Source organism: Arachis hypogaea, chromosome 15 (assembly GCF_003086295.3).
Source record: "Arachis hypogaea cultivar Tifrunner chromosome 15, arahy.Tifrunner.gnm2.J5K5, whole genome shotgun sequence".
NCBI lineage: Eukaryota > Viridiplantae > Streptophyta > Magnoliopsida > Fabales > Fabaceae > Arachis > Arachis hypogaea.
In genome coordinates, this window is record NC_092050.1 from 36557939 (window position 1) to 36567899 (window position 9961).

The following is a 9961-nucleotide window of genomic DNA, read 5'->3' on the forward strand; positions in this document are numbered from 1 at the left end:
ACTGCAAAGCAGTCAGTGTTTCTCCTCTGTTTCTGAGACTAGTTAAATCAGAAAATTATGATTTTTAATTTGTTAGAAATTTTATTCCGAGATGAATGTCTGGACATAAAGTTTTCCCAATTCCGAGTTCATTTGTCATATTAAAAACAAAAAAGAAAATAGAGGTCGTAATACCTTACTATCTCAGTCTTATGACTTAAGCATAAGATTAAGTATGGTAGGGTGTTACATTTTGGTATCAGAGCAGTTCGTTCCTATAGAGCCTAACGATGGACTGATGGTGCTTTTGTGCATTCTCTGTGTATGTGTTTATGTGCTATTAGGATATCTAATCGATATGTGTTGCATACATGTTCGTGAGCATGCGTTTGGGACTCTTAAGTACTAAACTTGAGATATTAAGACCGATCACCTTAATATCAATTGTTTGGTATGAACAGGAACTAAATGTTGACTCACGGATCTGAGCGAGGTAATTGGAAGGAAAATCCTAGGACAGAACCAATGCAAGGACCCCAAGATGGAAGCTCGGGTGTTGGTACGAGCAACATAGATCAATACTATAGGTCCGTGACCCTTACCGATTTCCTCAAGAGTAGTCTACCCCAGTTTAATGGAAATGCCAATGCGTTAGAGGCTGATCGGTGGTTTCGAGATGTGGAGAGATTCTTATACACTCAGCACATACCGGAAGTACAGTCGGTGGAAATATTGACTTACATGTTGGAAGGTGATGCTCAAAAATGGTGGCAGAAGTTATATCACACCTTACAGATGGAGTTAACAGATATCTCTTGGAGCAGATTCAAGACGGAATTTTACAAAAACTATTTCTTACATGCAATTCGCATTGCAAAAGAATTGGAGTTAATGCAACTGAAGCAAGAAAATATGTATGTTGTTGACTATACCCGTGAATTCGACAACTTGTGTCATCTCTCAAGAGTTTGTCAAGGAAATCCAGCCGACTATGAGGCGTGGAAGTGTGTTCAGTATGAGAAAAGGCTTAGAAGAGACATCTTCAACTGCGTGAGTCCGCAAAGGTTAACGAATTTCCCTGAGTTGGTTATGAAAAGTCAATTCGCAGAACGTTACTCTATGAAGTAAGCAATGTTACAGGAAGGCTATGGAGAGACTACTCCAGATGAGCCGCATAGAGCCGAACTAGGTGTATATTACAACTGCGAGAAGCTGGGGCATATAGCTCGAGACTGTCCACACAAGAAACGCCGGGATGTAGTCGAATCCGATCTTCAGACCCGAGGTAACTATAAGCTAGCAGTTGAGTTTTTAACTACCTTACGTATCATTAATATATGTATGATCTATTTGTGAAGCACGACAAGTTTTGATGATCGTGGAGTCCGAGCCGATGGTTAGTTGAAGACTACTAGTTGTTGAGATGGAGCGATACTTAGCTAACTTAGATGAGCGGCTAGGTTCTTGGAAGATAAGAATCAGAATGACGAAGTGGACGCTGGGTGAATTATACCTAAGGAATTGGAACCGTTGAGAGCTATGCGGAGTTACCGTTTGAAATCCAGTGATGTTAAGATTTCAAGGAAAAAGGAATAGAGCGAGTTCAACCTTTAGTTGTTAATTGATCGAGAGACAAGTAGAGGTGAGACCAAATTCCTATACGAGAGAGTTTCCAAGACCGTTCTTGAAGATGTACCAGAATTTCCACCTTAGAGAGAACGTGAGTTTGCCATAGACGTAGTGTCGAAAATCGGATCAGTGTCGATTGCACCACAAGTGAAGACATCATTAGAATCAGTAGAGTTCAAGACCGAGTTAAAGAGAGAAATGGAAGAGAGGATCGTCCAACTAAGTGTCTCTTTGTGAGAGCGTGCCAGCTAATCTTCACGACTTAATCTAACATTTCTCTTATAGCTTGCATTGAAAGTTCTATCTTGAACCTTCTCCTGTAAAAGCCCAACTCATTGTTCTTCCGATCTTGTTCCTTACTCGTACAAAGCTTGTCTCTTTTGAATTCAGCTTGAACTCATCCTAATATAATCACATTACTTTTGAATCCTGGTGACCTGCGGTGCATGAAGTTGCTCTCTTGTGGAAACTCGCATTCCTTTCAAGTCAACTAGAACATATTCAATCCGATATGCCTTATTCTTTCTATTTAAGCTTTGATTCGAACTTCTTTCCTGAAATACAACTAAATTTCTCTTCTTGTGCATGCCATTAGTTCTGTACAACTCCGATTAACTGTATGCAAGACATTCTTTTGAATTCTTGTGAACACCGCTCGTTTTACTCATTCGTCCCTTTGAACATAACGTTTCTTTGAAAAATAAACTCGTATTGGATTTTGCGTCACGCACAACTCTTAGATGCAATTATTAGAGTGTCAATCTTTTAGGGTAAGACTTTGGAACATGAAAGTAAACCAGCAACATTATGAGGGAATTCAAAACCTTAATCCTCGCCTATCGTATCGCTCATGACTAGATAGATGCAATAAGGTGCACCGTGTGAATGAAATACCAGGATACGATGAAAGCCTTCGAGTCATGGAAAGAAGATTGATCTTTATGCCAATACTTGTATCACTTGAACCTAATGAACCATTTGGGAAATTATTACGAGGTATTATTGGAAGACTTAAGACGTGTGCTGAAGTGACATCGTGAGATCGTAGCAGACACCTTAAGAAAGAAGTTTCTAAGGGATTCTTGGACGTTATTTTCAAAGGAGAAAATGTTAGACGAGTTAAAGTTCTAAGTTGGAGAGTGAGAGTGTAGTTGGAAGGGTCAGACTAAATCCATTGCAAGTTTACAATATGGTAAACAAAAGGGAACTAAGAAGAGATTTATATGCCTAATGCCGAAAAGAGAGATCGTAGAATTAAGGACTTAGGGAGTGCAATAACGGTGATAAGGAGCTACTAAGAGTACCGAAGCGGGTTGAATCAAAAAGATACCAAGAGAGGGTTATGTGTCGAAATCAGAAATTGAAATGAGAAACTATTGCCCGAAACTTATAAAAGAGGATTTTCGAATTTACCTTAAGATTTCTAAAACCTACCACAAATCCAAGAAGATATTTTGAGCAGCCAAAAATGAAGACGAAGTGGCAATCTATGTGATTACAAGTTTGACGCATGAGAAAGAAAAAAGAGACCACTAGGAGCTGTGCAGAATACTACAACCATCGAAGGTTCTACATTAAGGGTAACAGAGAATAGCCAGTGATTTCATAATAGGTTACTGAGGACTAGGACAAAAGGTGATACTGTTAGGAAAGTGTGGATCAAGTGACCAAGCCCGTTTTGCCCATCAGAGTAAACTACTGATTGGGGATATCAAAGAGACTATACATCAGAGAGAAGGTGAGACTTCACGGTATGCTAAACACCTTTGAATTAACCGAAAATCGGAATATCGAACGTCTTAGTTCCTGAATTTGACAGCCGAGACAACGGAGGAAGAGTTACGCAAATCTGAGTTAGAATTTTCACTATGAAAGTCGACAAAAGAGTTAGGCGGATATAAGAAGAAGACTTCTCAAGTTGGAAGGAAGAGGATACCTACTCCTGAAGATCACTTCAACGAATTAGAATCGGATGACCTATCAAAAACTAAAAAGCTAAATCCCATCACATCAGACCAGTGGCGTATAGGATTGCTTTACCACCATATCATTCGAACCTACATGACGTGTTTCACGTATCGCAGCTTCATAAATACAATTTTGATCCTAGTCATGTCCTAGAACCAGAATCAGTCCAAGTGAGAGAAGATCTGACGCTTTCAGTAACTCCGGTTAGGATCGATGATACCAGCATCAAGCGATTACTGGGAAAAAAGGGTTTCTTTAGTTAAAGTAGCTTGGAGTCGGGCTGGTATTGAAGAACATACCTGGGAGCTTGAGTCAGAGATGCGGAAGGACTACCCACACCTCTTTTCAGGAAACTCCCTCTGAATTTTGGGGACAAAATTCCTAATTAGGTGGGTAGAATGTAAACCCTGCTAAAATCGGTAAATAATTAGTCAATAATTTGAATTTTAATTAGGAAAGCTAAAATGCAAAACTATTATCAAAATAGGATAGAGCTCGTCGAAACGAGAATTTTGATATCAATTTCGAAATTTTGGCCCAAAATCGGACCGGAAGGGTTGAACCGGTTGAACCAGGACCCAAATCGGGCCCGTGGGTTCAACCGGACCCAAATATTTAAACTAAATAGCAGCTCCTTCTTCCTCATTTGCATGCAATGATACAAACAGATTTGGGGAAGGGAGGAGAAGCTCTCAAATCCTCACCATCTTTGATCCACCGTATCTTCCTCGTTTGAGCTTTGATTGATGAGCCGTTTGTGGCCACGCGTTCATCTCGGAGTCCTCTTCAATTCTATCTAAACAAAATGGTAAGTTTCTCACCAATTCATTCCCAGTTCTCTGTGCCCCTTTTCTACACAAAAATTGTTGAGGTTTTGAGTGATTTTGATAATTTTGGTGGTTTAGGTGTAAACTAAAATTGAAAAATTGTTGGGTTGCACTCCAATCATCAATGGGTACGGTAAGAATAACCTAAACCCTAGCCAATTTTTGATTTATTGATGAAAAATCTGAATTTGGATATATATGTGAATTAGGGGTGAATTGAGTTATATATATATATATATATATATATATATATATATATATATATATATATATATATATATATATATATGCATTGGGTTTGAGTTGGGAGTACTTGGAGGCTTATTGGTGATCAAGGCTTGTTTTGGGGCTGTTTTAATTAAGCTTTGAGGGTCTATGATTTATGTTGTGAGGCTGCCTTGGGTGAAACTAAGTGATCGGCTAAGGTATGGTTTAAGTTTCGCACGTTTAATATTTACGGTGTTGTGAAAACTTAGGTTAGAGGAACCATAGGATAAGTTAAATTGTTAGTTGCATTTAATGATTAGCCTTGTAAAGTTGTTGGAATAGATTTTTTGGTGGATATATATTAGAATTATGAGGTGTGGAAGTTATTAATGGTATGCTCTTGTATTTATTTATGATGGATTATGGTTGGTGTTTGTTAATAAGGATGTAGAGTTGTGTTGTGGTGGTATTGCATATGCTGTAACTAATGTTGTGATACTCGGAATTGTGTGGAACCAAGTCCTGGTTAAACCTTGGAATATTTGGAACTAAACTGGAGAATTTGGAATATTTTCATCAAATATATGATTTATGGTGAATTTTCAAATTGTAGTCGTGAAATCTGATTTTTACTGTATAATTTTTAGAATAGCAGTAACTTGTTGGCTTTGCTGCGAATGTTTCAAAATGAATTTTGAAATGAAACCAATTTTAAATAAAGCTTTAGTCCTATTATTTTAACTTCTTAAAATTTTAGAATGGTTGGACTTGTGGTTTTGAAGATATGAATTTTTGAAATACGATGCAGTATACAATAAAAGCCAGATTCTGTTTTCTTAGATCAGCAACTTTGAGAGTTTATAACTTCTGATTATGGATGGATATTTAAGTGCAACCAATTGGAGGTAAAAATTAATTATGCTTATCAGTTGTGATTTAAATTTCAGGGCTGTCCATATTTTAATGAGTGAGTTATGGGACTTGGAAGAGAACATGTTCATTGGCTTTTAAAACAGAATTCTGCAGAAAGTTACTCAACTTCCAAGTTACATAACTCCTTCATTAAAAATGGTTTTGAACTGAAATCAACTGGAAAATAAACCTGGATATGTTAAGTTGAATCATATTAATTTTTAAGGCTATTGAATTTAATTTGAATTTTATATGGAATTTTAGATATCATATGCTGCTGCTGTTTTTTGGTTTCTAAGCACTGCAGAGCAGTCAGTGTTTCTCCTTTGTTTCTGAGACTAGTTAAATTATAAAATTGTGATTTTTCATTTGTTAGAAAGCTTATTCCAAGATGAACGTCTGGACATAAAGTTTGCCCAATTCCGAGTTCATTTGTCATATTAAAAACAGAAAAGAAAATAGAGCGTCGAGGATGTCTTAGTGATAGTCATGGGTCCGAGAAGTCTAAGATTAATCTTCGTGTTATGTGATTGATTTAATGTTAGATTGGGTTGATTTTAAGATTATTCGATATTAAAGAGGTTGACAAGAGTTTGATAAATGGTTTGGGCAGGACCTGGAAAGGGTAAACTTGATGAATTATAAGGGAATGATGTGAAAGCTAAATGAATACATGTTGCTATGGCTATAAAGAACGAATGTAAGGAAATGATGATGAAAAATGTGAAAGGAAAGTTGTTAATTAAAGGAGTTAACATGCCATGGCTTGGTGAATGATTAAATAATGAATATGACTATGAAATAGCTTATGAATGATGATATCTGAGATGCGAGTTTCCCTGGGTAAAAACCGTGGCTCGCCACCACGTGTTCTAGGTTGAATCTTGATATTCTGTTAACCCTACGTCGTAAGGGTGACCGGACATGTATAAATTCCCGGGTATGGATAGCCCCCATTGAGTGATTTATATGATGATTGAATGTGAACTCTATGCATAGACTCTTGGGATGCGCGACGGGGGACAGTCTAAGGTTTTTGGACTTGTCGGGTTGGCTGGATAACCGACAGATTGGGGCCATCAGCCATAGTACAGGTATGCATCATATGCATTTGTTTGTTTTGATTGCTATGCATTTCCTAGGTTTGCCTAATTGATTTATATCACCTGCTACCTGTTATACTTGCTACTTGTACTATTTGCTCATTACTTGTGCGTGTACTTATTTGGTTACTTGTTTCTGTTGCATTATGGATGATGGAGGGATGGAGGAAAAAGATAAATGGTTTTGGTATTAGATTAGGATTGAAATTGAGTAAGTTAGGTAGATTTAGAATACCTACCCCTGTTTATGGCTTCTGTTTAGTAATTAAGTTGGATAATTGAATAACGAAGTTCTAGGATTGCCTATGGCATTCTCAGGACCTTATTTATTATACGCGTGGCACTTTTACCATGCTGAGAACCTCCAGTTCTCATTCCATATTGTATTGTTGTTTTTCAGATGCAGGTCGAGAGGCTCCTCGCTAGTCGTCTGGATCCTGGGAAGTGAAGTAGTCCTTTGGTGTATTTTGGTTTCCTGTTGTATATATGTATTTAGCTTACTCTCCAAGTAACTTATATATGCTGCTCCTCTTAGAGGTTGAGGGAGAGATAGGAGTTTATTTTGGTATTTCGGTATCTTTTGGGGATACCTATGTATGTTCATATGTATATATATATTTCCTCTGGCAAGCCTTAGCTTCGCAAGCTAAGTCAGGGGCTAGTTATGCTATTTCCTTGGCTTTCCTTTATTCTTTTGCTTATCTTTATCATGTCCCTATTAGGTTTCTTAGCACGCAAGTAATCCTTTCCTGAGCGCTGCGCTTTTTATTTTGCAATTTTGTTTTACCCATTTTTCAAGGCTCTTAGTTAAGTATCGTTTTCTCTATTATTATTATTATTATTATTATTATTATTATTATTATTATTATTATTATATATATATATTACTATTTTTAGAGGTCGTAATACCTTACTATCTTAGTCTTATGACTTAAGCATAAGATTCAGTATGGTAGAGTGTTACACGAATGGCCAGCCTCCCAAATGTGAAAAATGGCATAAGATATGATAAAGAGATCCGAATACAATAGGAAAGACTAGTATTTATACTAAACTAGTTACTAAGTATTACAGAAATTGAGTAACTAAGTGCAGAGAGTGCAGAAATCCACTTCCGGGGTCCACTTGGTGTGTGCTTGGGCTGAGCATTGAGCTTTACATGTGCATAGGCCTTTTCTGGATTTAAATGCCAGCTTGGATGCCAGTTAGGGCGTTTAACTCCAGTTCTGGTGCCAATTCCGGCGTTTTACGCCAGAAAAAGGTCTCTATCTGGCGTTGAACGCCAATTTAGACCATCAAATCTCGGGCAAAGTATGAACTATTATATATTGCTAGAAAGCCCAAGATGTTAGCTTTCCATCCCAGTTGAGAACGCACCAATTGGACTTTTGTAGCTCCAGAAAAAAGCATTTGAGTGCAAGGAGGTCAGAATCCAACAGCATCTCCAGTCCTTTCTCAGCCTCTGAATCAGATTTTTGCTCAGGTCTCTCAATTTCAGCCAGAAAATACATAAAATTATAGAAAAACACACAAACTCATAGTAAATTCTAGAAATGTGATTTTTGCATAAAAACTAATAAAAATATAATAAAAAGTAACTAAAACATACTAAAAATTACCTAAAAACAATGCCAAAAAGCGTATAAATTATCCGCTCATCAATGACTTTACTGCACTAACTTCGAACTTCTATGGAAAAAGTATCTCAATTCCTGCCATTGGAGCAAACAACTTTGAACTTAAGCCTCAATTAGTTTCTCTAATGCAGCAGAATTGCAAGTTTAATGGACTTCCATTGGAAGATCCTCATCAGTTTTTAGCTGAATTCTTGCAAATCTGTGACACTGTTAAGACCAATGGGGTTGATCCTGAGGTCTACAGACTTATGCTTTTCCCCTTTGCTGTAAGAGACAGAGCTAGGATATGGTTGGACTCACAACCTAGAGAAAGCCTGAACTCTTGGGAAAAGTTGGTCAATGCTTTCTTGGCCAAATTTTTTCCACCTCAAAAGATGAGCAAGCTTAGAGTGGAAGTCCAAACCTTCAGACAGAAGGAAGGTGAATCCCTCTATGAAGCTTGGGAAAGATACAAGCAATTGATCAGAAGGTGTCCTTCTGACATGCTTTCAGAATGGAGCATTTTAGGTATATTCTATGATGGTCTGTCTGAATTGTCCAAGATGTCATTGGACTACTCTGCTGGTGGATCTCTTCATCTGAAGAAAACCCCTACAGAAGCCCAGGAACTCATTGAGATGGTTGCAAATAACCAGTTCATGTACACTTCTGAAAGAATCCTGTGAATAATGGGATAACTCAGAAGAAAAGAGTTCTTGAGATTGATACTCTGAATGCCATATTGGCTCAGAACAAAATATTGACTCAGCAAGTCAATATAATTTCTCAGAATCTGACTGGATTGCAAGCTACATCCGGCAGTACTAAAGAAGCCTCCTCTGAAGGAGAAGCTTATGACCCTGAGAATCCTGCAATAGAAGACGTGAATTACATGGGAGAATCCTATGGAAACACCTATAATCCTTCATGGAGAAATCATCTAAATTTCTCATAGAAGGATCAATAGAAGCCTCAACAAGGCTTCAATAATAATAATAATGGTGGGAAAATTCGGTTTGGCAATAGCAAACATTTTCCATCATCTTCTCAGCAACGGATAGAGAATTCTAGGCAGAGCCTCTCTGACTTAGCAACAATAGTCTCTGATCTATCCAAGACCACTCTCAATTTCATGACTGAAACAAGGTCCTCCATCAGAAATTTGGAGGCACAAGTGGGTCAGCTGAGTAAAAGAGTTACTGAAATTCCTCTTAGTACTCTCCCAAGAAATACAGAAAAGAATCCAAAGAGAGAGTGCAAGGCCATCAATATACCCAAAGTGGCTGAATGCACAAAGGGGGGAAAGGTAGTGAATTCCAGTGAGGAAGACCTCAATGGGTATCCACTGACCACTACAGAGTTCCTTATTGAGAAACCAAAGGAATCTGAGGCTCATATGGAGACCATAGAGATTCCACTGAATTTACTGTTGCCATTCATGAGCTCTGGTGAGTATTCTTCCTCTGAAGAGGAAGAAGATATTGTTGAAGAGCAAGTTGCTCGGTATTTAGGAGCAATCATGAAGCTGAATGCCAGGGTATTTGGTAATGAAACTTGGGAGGAAGAACCTCCATTACTCATTAAGGAACTGAATGCCTTGGTTCAGCAGAAATTACCTCAGAAGAAGCCTGATCCTGGAAGGTTCTTAATTCCTTGTACCATAGGCACCATGACCTTTGAGAAGGCTCTGTGTGACCTTGGGTTAGGCATTAACCTCATG

General features: G+C 37.9%; 1 non-coding gene across 1 annotated transcript; it reads right to left on the reverse strand.

Moving 5' to 3' along the window:
* Nucleotides 1-8642: 8642 nt before the first annotated feature.
* On the reverse strand, nt 8643-8750 carry LOC112752987 (small nucleolar RNA R71). The gene has a single exon (XR_003177392.1). It is a non-coding gene; the product is annotated as a small nucleolar RNA R71 (small nucleolar RNA).
* Between the last annotated feature and the right edge of the window lie 1211 nt (nt 8751-9961).